Here is a 12,132-nt window from a genome sequence, read left to right as displayed (position 1 = left end):
CTCTTTACTTTCTTATTAACTCTATAGGTTCTGTTGTTCCTCTTTACAATATTTTATAAAGTGTTCTTTTTTCTTAATTGTAGTGTAGTTGACAAACAATGTTATATTAGTTTCAGGTGTACAATGTAGCAATATGACATTCTATACCTTAAGCAGTAATCACCATGATACATGTAGTTACTATCTGTCCTATCTGTCGCCATATAAAGTTAACTGCTTTACAATGCTTTGAGATGAATGTCTAGGTGGTTTATTTGTAAACTTCCAGTTATTTCTCTTGTATATGATGCTATAAATTTACCTTCGTTTACTTAAGTATCAATTTAACTGTATCCTACAGATTTTGTTTCATAGTATGCTCATTATCATTCAATTTCAAGTATGTCTTAATTTCCCTAGTAATTCTCTTTTTAACACAAGGGTTACATAGTAATATGGTATTTATTTTCCAAATCTGTGGGATTTTAAAAAGCAATTCGTTTATGAATTTCTCATCTTGTTGCATTATGGTCAGATCACACAGTCTAAATATTATTGCTCCTTTGCATTTGAGGATTTCTGTTCAGTTAAGTATACCATAGACAAAGTGAAGAGGATGTAGATAGAAAGTATTTTCTATGTCTAAAATGTGTATTTAGGAAATGACCCCCCCCCTTAAGATCTCAAAATTACTTCAATATCCTTCATTAAGTCACTATGAACTATGCTTTAGGCTTTATTCAAATCTCACTAGATTTTCTACTAAAGTCTTTTTTCTGTTCCAGATTCCCATACAGGATACTGCACTGCACTAGTCATAGTGTCTCCTTAGCCTACTCAGGTCTGTGACAGTTTGTTACTTGTTTATCATACAGTTTACTTGTTTATCATGACCTTGACAATTTTAAGGAGTCCTTGGGGTCAGATATTTTGGAGAATGTCTCAATATGGGTTCAATGTTTTCCTCACAGTTACACTGGGGATATAGGTTTTTAGAATTATAACACAGAGGTGATATGTTCTTATCACTTCCCATCAGGAATACATGCTATCACTATGACTTAATCACTAATTTCTCCACTGTAAAGTTAATTTTTTCTCCTTTCCATATTCTACTCTTTGGAGGCAAGTCCCTAAATCTAGCCCACCCTCAGGAAAGGACATGTAGTCTCATTGAGGGGAGAGTGTCTATGGAATACACAAATTATTAGGACTACGGAAATTATTTGGACTTCATGTATAAGGAAGATTTGTTTACCCTACCTTTAAATTTAGTGTTAAATTAATCTAAATTAAATAAATTAAAAATCCAGTACATCAGTCATATTACCTACTTTTCAATGACTCAGCAGTCACATGTAGCATATTGGACAGAGCAGATATAGAACATTTTCATCACTACAAAAATTTCTATTGACAGTACTGATTTATTTTTTCAAGATTTTATTTATTTATTTGACAGAGGGAGAGAGCAGCAGAGGGAAAGGAGAAGCAGACTCCCTGCTGAGCAGGGAGTCCAGTGTAACACTTGATCTCAGGACCCCAGGGTCATGACCTGAGCTGAAGGCAGACATTTAACCAACTGAGCCACCCAGGCAGCCTCGACACCACTGATTTAGATCATTATTTTGTTGACCTTTCTTCTCCTTCTCTTCCCTCCTCTTCTTCATTGAGGAACAACTAACATAGTCCTTAGATTAGTTTCAGGTGTAATACATAAATTATTCAATATTTGAATATTTGTATATATTGTGAAATGATCACAATAAGTCTGGTGAACATCCATCTATCACCAAACATATTTACAAATTATTTTTTCTTGTGATGAGAACGTTTAAGATTTATTCTCTTAGCAACTTTCAAATATACAATATGGTATTATTAACTATAGTTACCATGGTGTACATTACCTCCCAATGACGTATTTTATAACTGGAAGTTTGAACCTCTGGATCCCCTTCACCCATTTTGCCCACCCCAACCCTTCTTCTAATCAAATACATGAACTTTAAATATGAATTCCTTCTAACTACTATAGGTCCATCTTATAATGAGCATAAGAGCAGTATGCAAGAGGTTTGTGAAAGTGCAAGAATGGACATTTACCCTTTAGGCTCCTGGTTTCCTACACCCTAGTTCCAGGCCTGTTCTTAATTATATTGCTTAATTTCTAGACTTTGGGTTTTTTTCTGAATTATCTTTCTGTTACTGATTTCTAGCTCAATTCCCCCAAAGTCATTGGATAGTTACAAACAGCCTTACAACTAACACCATGATTAATGATGAACTATTGTATGTGAGTCTAAGAACAAGACAAAGATGACCATTATAATCACTACAATTCAACAAAGCACCTGAATACCCACGACAACTTTGAACAACAATGCTGTAGAGCTTAAATTCCCAGGTATTTGTATTAGTCAGTGTTCTCCAGAAAGAATCAACAGGATAAAAAAACAGAGATACAGGGTTTATGCAATTTTGGAGACTAAGATGTCCCCCAGGAATGCTAGTGGCATAGTTCAGTCTTAGTCTGCAGCCTCAAGAACCAGGAGCTCTGATGTCCAAAGGCAGGAGAGATGGATGTCCCATCTCAAGAAAGGAGAGGGAAAATTTTCTTTTCCATAGCTTTTGTTTTCTTAGGGCTGTCAATGGATTGTATTGGATAAGGCTCACCCATGTTCCTGAGGGTTTATCTTGCTCATTCAGTCTGCTGATTCAAATGCTAATCCCTAAATGCAAAAGGCAAACAGTTAAACTTCTAGAAGAAAATTTACAAGGAATATGTTTACATCCTTGGTAGACAATAATTTCTTAAATATGATGCACCATGAAGCACCAACCCTAATGCACATATATACACCCATGAAACCACCATCCAGATCAAGATGTGGGACATTTCCAGTGCCCCAGGAGTTCCCTCAGGCACTTCTCAATTGATAGTCTAATTAAAAAAAAAAAAAAAGATGGACACAAGGTGATATAGTCAGTTGGGCATCTGACTCTTCGTTTCAGCTCAGGTCATGATCTTAGGGTCCTGGGATTGAGCCTGGAGTCTGGCTTCATGTTCGATGCAGAATCTGCTTGAGATTCTCTATCTGCCCCTCCCACTCCTGCTCTCTTTTTCTCACTCTAAAATAAGAAGTAAATAAATAAATAAATAAGACAAGACTTGAATATGCACTTAATAAAAGAGGGTGTTATTCAAGTGGCCAATGATCATATGACCAAAAAAAAAAAAGGGGCGCCTGGGTGGCTCAGTGGGTTAAGCCGCTGCCTTCGGCTCAGGTCATGATCCCAGGTCCTGGGTTCAAGCCCCACATCGGGCTCTCTGCTCAGCAGGGAGCCTGCTTCCTCCTCTCTCTCTGCCTGCCTCTCTGCCTACTTGTGATTTCTCTCTGTCAAATAAATAAATAAAATCTTTAAAAAAAAAAAAATTCTCCAGATCATTACTCATCAGGGAAATGTAGATGAAAACAACAATATCATAACACTACAACTTCAAGAAAAAGGGACTAATGGAAACAATTGACAATACCAAGTACTGTATCTGCAGCACTGAAATTCTCAATATTGTTGGTGGAAATGAAGATTATTTTAATTTATAATAATTTTTTTAATTATTATAATTTATAATAATTATTTAAAATAATTTCAAATTATTTCAATCACTCTGAAAAGGTGTTTAGCACCTTAGCTAAATCAATGTAGTTCTGGAACTTCTCATTAGTATATATATATTCTAGAGAAATGACTACATATGTCTACCAAAAGACATGCACCAACTCATGGCAGCTTTATTCTGAAGAACAAAAGATGATCCTCAAAGTCCATCAGGAGTAAAATGGACATACACAGCTCTACCATATGCATTCAATGGGATTCTACCCAGCAATGAAAAAGAATGTCCTATGCCTGCATACAGCAAGAATGCATGCATTCCACTTATTTAAAGAAAGACAAAGACAAAAATCTGTTGTGTGATCCCATTTACTTATAGCTTAAAAACAGAAAAAAAAAATGAATCTTTGGAAGTAGAGGTCAGGATAGTGGTTACTTTACAGGGAGAGTTTGGCTGGGAAGCAACATAAGGAAGCTTTCTAAGTTGCCTCTTGACAGTAGGGATCTGAAGAATTGTCACCATAAAACCTGACTCTCACTGACTATTATCATCCACAGCCATGATGTACAAATGCCCTAGCCTCAATTCTGCCTTTCAGCATCCCTGGAGGTGGGCAAAACAGAAGTTGAGCTATAATGCTAGCTGTGGTAACATCTGGAATACCTAGAGTTCATGGCAATCCTCTTTTCAGATTTTACAGGTGACAGCTAGAGGTAAGTGTTGCTCAAAACAATGGAGGCTGCATTTGAACTTAGTTGAACTGAAGTTTGAATCATAACCTCTGTTTCAGGAGATAATGCTTCCAATTGCTTTGGCTTTTTAAAAGCTCAATGATTCTTGGTTTGATGCTATGTTTTCTCCTTTGAGGTCAAACACCGTACCCGGCATTTGGAACACTGAAAGACTCTTTTTCTAGTGCTCTGACAATAATTCATGTAAAGTATGAGGGCTCTGACAATGTTGAGATCGAAAGGACAAAGCAAATTCTTAGTGTTTTCGTGGCATGTTCTAGAACGTGTTTCCATATCAGCAAAGGCTGACAATCTATAATTGCAAACCTGGCACACATAGGGCATTTTGCCAGGCTTACTATTGTCCTTCATTTGATGTAAGAAAGCCTGGTCTGTTTTGAATGACAATTTGTAAACATTACAGACAGTGGAAGGCTCCTGGATAGTGTGTTACACTTTCAATGTGACATTGCAGCTTGAAGGGAGTAGGAAATCATGGGTGGCAGTGCTGGCAGGTGGTGTAGATTTCCCAGCTGTCACCCTTATGCTTCTCAGGTTCCAAATGGCTCCACACATGCCTCATAAACTTGACATTCTTTAGAACTTTCAAACAGCTGAGGCATTTAAAAGTTGTGTGAGTCTTCTGTTTTGGCTGCTGGTCTCCTTTTGCTGCCCATAGTAAAAGTCATGAAGTAACATGATCGAATTTTCTTTCTTAAGATCAACAGTCTGGTTTTGACTTGCTAGACTCAAAAAGTCTGGTTTTTCCAGCCTTTTCAAATAATTTTTTGTGAAAAATCCATGAGATTGAAATGTGTCCTATCATTTACATAAGCCCAAGAAAATAATGCTCATTCTGAGCACGACTTAATGAAAATAGGACACCTTTTGAGGCTGTGCTCATACTCACTGTAGGAGAGAAATGGTCACAGCTGAGGAATGTCCTTCTGGGATTCCATCACTGAGTTTAGGTCTTTTAGAATTTCCACTGTTTAAACTGGAAGCAGGAAGTTCCTTCAAACTGAAGGCTTCCACTCTTGCCTCCTACAGAAAGTACAGCTCCAAGTAGACAGTGAGATAGGGAGAGAGCAAATCTGAAGGACTGTGAGGTATGACTTGTGGTGAGCTCATTTTATAATCAGATTTAGATGAGGGCTCAAAAATAATAAGACTATCTATTACTCTCCATTCAGATTGGGGTGGCCACTATGAGTACCAATGGGTCATGAGGTCTGCAGGCTGCAATGCACGAGCAGTATCTTGACTCCGGTAGACTTTCTTTCTTTTGGAATATCATTCCAGGGTCATCTGTTCAAAATGTTTGAAATGACTGATTTTGAATTTGAAATTGCTACGATAAAGAGAATTTCTGCATCTTCGTTTACATGTTCCACTCCTACTAATAATCAGCTCAGCATCTTCATTTTCCCTGTCCCTGTGTTGGATTCTATGTTCTTTACTGGCGGTCCTGGCACTTGTTTTTTCTCACATGACAAGGAAAGACCTGCCATTTTACAACTGATTTTTGCTTGAAGAGGTCCCTTCGACTTCTAGTGCTTTCTTTTTATAAAATACTGTCTGGGGCACCTGGGTGGCTCAGTTGGTTAAGCAACTGCCTTCGGCTCAGGTCATGATCCTGGAGTCCCAGGATGGAGTCCCACATCGGGCTCCCAGCTTGGCAGGGAGTCTGCTTCTCCAGCTGATCTCTCTCTTCTCATGCTCTCTCTCTCTCATTTAAAAAAAAAATACAGTCAATATAACCAAGAGTAATTATTTCAAAAACCAAAATCATTGCTTTATTAATATTTCCCTGAAATGCTGAGATAACTATTAGCATCCTTATTTTACACCTAAGGAACAGCCTCCAACTAGTTAGGTGACAAGATAGTCCTAGAGTTCTCTCTCCAGCTCCCCAGGTCTCTATCAATTGCAAGCTCAACATGCCCTCTTGCAGGGCCATGACTAGGTTGAGGCAAGTGAGGAATTAGGGCACAATATTTAATGGCAAGAGTTAAAGAGATCCAAGGTCAGCATCTCAGAGCACCCGCCTCCTGCATTTAGCACCCTAGGCATTGCACTAGCCTTTTCCTACTCCCAGGTGTACCCTCTGGATATCTAAGTTCTCTTGCCAATCTTACCAAAATTTAGATCTTTTCAGTCCCCTAAAAAAAATAAATTTAAAAATTAAAAAAAAAAAAAAAATCTTGTTCCCCCTGCAGTGTTCCTTTTCTGAGTAAACACTCCTAATCACTCAGTTGACAAATTTTGGAGACATCCTTTGCCAATCTTTCCCCCATACCCCACAGCCAATTAATTAGCAAACACTGCCTGCTCTGTTTTCCAAAGATATCCAGGACCCAACCACTCTCTTCTACCCCTACTGCCCTCTCCCTGATCCAAGACACCACGGTTCTCTCCCTGGATCATGACTACAGGCATCTTATTCTCTTCCTGGATCCTGTTTGAAGGTACCGTGTTCTGTCCCTGGATCATTGCAGACGTTTCCAGCCTCATACCTCTTTTGCCATATCTCCCCATAGTGTCCCCAGTACTCCTGTTAAAATATGTAAAAGAGCTGCTTCTGCTTATAGAACTCCAATGACTTCCCTACTCACTCAGAAGAAAGTCCAATGAACATGAAATGTCAAAAAGAGCCCTAGGCCTTTGGCCCATACCCGCCAGTCCTTGTTTTTCCTGCCTCTCCCTCCCTCCACTGCAGCTACTCCATTAGTCTTGAAGGCACCACACCCTGTATTTCCTTAGGAATTTTGTGGTTCCCCCTGCCTTGAATGCTCAGATATCCCCATCCTGTCTCCTGGGCTGCTTCAAGTCCACAGGTTCTTAGCAAGGCTTCCCTGACCATGATATCAAAAATCACCACCTCTCCCAACTCACATGCCCTACTCACCCCCAACACTATTTCTTAACATATTATTTATCACCTGTCTAACACCCTTGACCCTGAACAATAGGGGTTTGAACTGCACAGGTCTACTTAAGTGCACATTTTTTCAATAAATACAGCACAGTGCTATAAATGTATTTTCTCTTATGACTTTTTTAGAGATTTTATATTTAAGTAATCTATACACCCAATATAGGGCTGGAACTCATAACCCTGAATTCAAGAGTTGCATGCTCTACTGACTCAAACTGGTCGCCCTCTTTATGATTTTCTTAATAACATTTTCTTTTTTCTGGCTTACTATATTAGGAGCATATAATATACAATACATGCAAATACAAAATATGTGTGAGTTGACTGTTTATACTATCAGCAAGACATCCATCAATGGTAAGCTAGAAGATTTTGGAGGAGTCAAAAGTTTACACAGATTTTTCTACTGCGCAGGGAGTTGGTGCTTCTAGCCCCTTCCATGCTGGTCAAGGGTCAACTCTATATAAATGCATCTTGCTTTTGTTTTCTATCTCCACCCACTAGACTGTAAACTGAGGGAGGAAAAGGGACTTGTGTGTCCTAAGTTCCTAGAGCAATGCCTGGCATACTGTCATTGTTAAATCTTTGCTACACAAATAATTAGCAGCTGTTATCAATATGATCACTTACGTGTACAACAGACCCACACTCACTAAGTCCAGGCTCTCCAAGCCTTTAGTGAAATACAAACCCAAATGATTTAACAGTATCATGGGAGAGAAACATTCTAGCCAGTATGTAGGCGTGGGTATGTGTGATTGAAACAAAAGTTCTGTGAAAGAATACCCTCCCTACAATGGATGTACAACCTTCTATGGCAGGTTTCAAATTTCACTGATGCTAAGGAACAGTTAGTGTTTATATTTTCCCATTTGTGAAATAAGACCGCATCTCATCAGTAACATTTAATAGTTTGTTTGACAGCATATATTCTTTGTATTGTATGGTGATAGATAGGAGAAATAATGTTATGTCTTATAGGTGATGGGATCTTAGAATGAATGAAAAATTCTAACTTTTTCCCCATAAGCTGATTATGGCCCATTAAATTTATTTTGCAATTCACTAGGAGGATGCTAGCTGCATTTTTGCAACTGGTTTAAGACAGGGATTGGCCCGCTTCCTGTTTTTGCACAGCCAGGGAGCAAAAAGGTTTTTATATTAAGTGTTTTTTTGTTTTGTTTTGTTACTTAGTGTGTATATATATTTTTTACATATGTATAAATGATATATCATGTCATGTATATAATATACCTAATACACTTATTATGTACCTATTACATTTTTTTAAATTTGTGTTGAGAAAACCAAAGGAATATTTGTGACATGTGAAAATTATTACATTCAAATTTCAATGTCCACAAATAAAGTTTTAATGGGACACATCAGTGATCACTGATTTAAGGCTTCTATTGGTGGCTGCTTTGCATTACTATGCCAGAGTGCAGCCCTACAACAGAGGCTGCATGTCTCCTGATGGCTAAAATATTTACCATTTTACAGAAAATGTTTGTCCACCAAGGTTTAAGAGAAACAAAATGAAAGATACCAAATATATTAGTTCACCACTCCCAGGAGTGTTCCAGACGATTTGGTGGGCCTCCATATTTTCCCACTCTGGGCCACAAGGGAGGCAAAAGCTGAAGCGTCCTTGTTTCTGCTATATTGAGAAATTTCTCTCGCTTTCAGCTACACCAAGTCCTGCTCCAGTGGAGCGCTCACCTTGTTCTCCAAAGACCTTTCTGAGTGAAGTCTGATCAGGAGATCCCACCCCTTTTATAAGACCATTAAAATCCAGTCTATAACATCCAAAGGCAGCTCAGGTTCAGGTTTCTGAACAGCCTATTTGAATTTTTGGCTGTTAACCAGAGTGATTGCCAAATCTTCCATGCAAATCACTCCCAACAAGGAAAGAATGTGGGTGGAACTTCAGGGCCAGGTCCAGGGACTGCCTGTCAGGTTGGGGTGGTGGTGAGAGTGCCCCCTCCTCTCTCTGTCCTCCACCACCTTATCTCCAATTTAGCTGGGTCTTGAGCTATCTGGGGTCAACAAGGGCAAGGGAAAGGGTCCACACAGCTATTCCAGCAGAGCTCAAGCTAAAGGAACCTAAAAGGGCACATGTCTTCTTCCAGGTGCTAGAAAGTTCTCACATATCACTGCAACTATGGAGAACAAAAACCTGTCTTCTCTCTGTCCCCACAAACAGTGAGAGGAGCTGGTCTCACTCCCCAATTGCCCAGGTGGTCTGAACTGGAAGAATCAGCTCCCAGGGGATGCCCAGGTTTCCCCACTTTAATCCCCATTTCATGGACATGAGCCCACTGCTTTCTGAGTCTGCTTCCAAGGATCAAAGGTCATATGCTGGTTCATATGCAAAAGTTCACTCTGGTTACCTCTCACCCCCTTCACTCTCCCTTCCCTTAGCATCTTCTAAATTGAATCTCAGGCTATCCCTTCCTATCCCTTATAGCCCTCTTTGCCTATGGATTTCTTTGGGAGAAAGGAGGGCTTCAAGCTCCCCTGACAGCCAAAAAATATTTCTATTCCCACTCCTTCCATGCATCCAAGTCACAGAATTAGAACAGAAATCCAGTTTGCTAATTAAAATGTTCTAAAGTGGGGTGCCTGGGTGGCTCAGTGGGTTAAAGCCTCTGCCTTCGGCTCGGGTCGTGATCCCAGGGTCCTGGGATCGAGCCCCGCATCGGGCTCTCTCCTCAGCGGGAAGCCTGCTTCTCCCTCTCTCTCTCTGCCTGCCTCTCTGCCTACTTGTGATTTCTGTCTGTCAAATAAATAAAAAAAAAAAAAAAAAAAAAAAAAAAAAAAAAAAAAAAAATGTTCTAAAGTACCACAACCTGATATGACTTTAAAAATTCCTTTCTTTTTTTTTTTTTAATTTTTTTATTTTTTTCAGCATAACAGTATTCATTATTTTTGCACCACACCCAGTGCTCCATGCAATCCGTGCCCTCTACAATACCCACCACCTGGTGCCCCCAACCTCCCACCCCCCACCCCTTCAAAATTCTCAGATCGTTTTTCAGAGTCCATAGTCTCTCATGGTTCACCTCCCCTTCCAATTTCCCTCAACTCCCTTCTCCTCTCCATCTCCCCTTTTCCTCCATGCTATTGGTTATGCTCCACAAATAAGTGAAACCATATGATAATTGACTCTCTCTGCTTGACTTATTTCACTCAGCATAATCTCTTCCAGTCCCGTCCATGTTGCTACAAAACTTGGGGATTCATCCTTTCTTTCTTTCTTTTTTTTTTTTTTTTTTTACAGCTTTATAAACATATATTTTTATCCCCAGGGGTAGTGTTGTGAAGTGTGTAAACCTGGCGATTCGCAGACCTGTAAAAATTCCTTTCTTACCAAACCAACATGTTGTACACCTTAAAGTTATACAATATTATATGTCAATAAAGTGGGATAAATTGAAAAGTAGATAAATAAAATGTCATTCTGTGTAAATGTGACAAATGAAACTCAAAGTGGTATTGTAACAGAGGGTCCTTAATCTTGCCTGGGAGTTATGGAAGAACTGCCTTTTGGGCCTTTGAAGTAGCTCTGGGAGTTTCCAATAAGAAAGCAGGGTTAAATAAATGATGGGTTTCCACAGTAGAAAGTTCCAATAGTGAGAAAATCTTCCTGTACCCCTATAAGTTCCTAGTACTTTACCCTGTCCCACTCTGTTCCAGCCATACTGCCCTTCTTACATTAGGACCTTTGCACTTGTTCCTTATTTCTGGGATATTTTTCATGCAGACATCCTCTTGGTTCTTGTCCCATAACCAAATCTTTGTGGCAGAACTGCTTCTCAATGGAGTCCACCTCAACCACCCTATATAAAATGCTCTCTTTCCCTCCCCCTACAATCCCCTGCTCCATTGCCCTGCTAAAGATGCCCTGTGCATCTTTCCATGGCTCTCATCCCCTTCTAATAGACCATGTGATTACTAATTTGTTGTGCTTATTGCCTACCGCCCTTGCTAGAATTTGAGTCCCATGAGGAGCGTGACTTTTGTCTGTTTCATTCACTGACTTATATCAAAGACCTGGACCACAGTAGACATTCAAGAATTTTTGTTGAATAAATGTACATGGATGGATTTAGAAATAGATTTAGCCATTCTAAAGAATTAGTTGGTACTCAGTTTTAGATGATTTCTGCCTGGTGGCAATGCTGGTGGTTGCCAATCTGTTTTCCAAGCACAGTACTGAAATTTAAAAATTTATGTGGTCTCCTTATTTCTAAAATGCTTGAAAGTAACGTTTAAAGTTGTAAAATGTGATGATGCCAAATAAAGCACATGTGTGTGGTTATTTGGCCTATGAATGATCAGTTAAGCACTTCAAATTTATTTATTTATTTATTTATTTATTTATTTATTTATTTATTTATTTTTATTTGACAGAGAGAGAGAGAGAGAGATCACAAGTAGGCAGAGCGGCAGGCAGAGAGAGAGGAGGAAGCAGGCTCCCGCTGAGCAGAGAGCCCGATGCGGGGCTCGATCCCAGGACCTGGGATCATGACCTGAGCTGAAGGCAGAGGCCTTAACCCACTGAGCCACCCAGGCGCCCCAGCACTTCAAATTTAAAGATGTGTTAATTTAGATACCTGGATGTCTCAGTTGGTTAAGCATCTGCCTTTGGGCAAGGTCATGATCCCAGGGTCCAGGGATCAAGCCCTGTATCTGACTCCATGCTCTGAGGGGAGTCTGCTTCTCCCTCCCCCTCCTCTCGTGCTCTGTCTCTTGCTTTCTCTTTTTCAAATAAATAAATATATAATCTAAAAAATATGTTAATTGAATTTGATTTTTTTCATTTTTTAAAAAGATTTTATTTGTAAGTCACTTCTATA

At 39.3% G+C, this 12,132-nt stretch overlaps 1 pseudogene; it reads right to left on the bottom strand.

The window, feature by feature from the left end:
- Positions 1-4,308: 4,308 nt before the first annotated feature.
- LOC125081776 (zinc finger protein 280A-like) lies at positions 4,309-5,085 on the bottom strand (annotated as a pseudogene).
- Between the last annotated feature and the right edge of the window lie 7,047 nt (positions 5,086-12,132).

This window comes from Lutra lutra, chromosome 12 (genome assembly GCF_902655055.1).
Source record: "Lutra lutra chromosome 12, mLutLut1.2, whole genome shotgun sequence".
NCBI lineage: Eukaryota > Metazoa > Chordata > Mammalia > Carnivora > Mustelidae > Lutra > Lutra lutra.
This window is presented reverse-complemented; position numbering and strand designations above follow the sequence as displayed.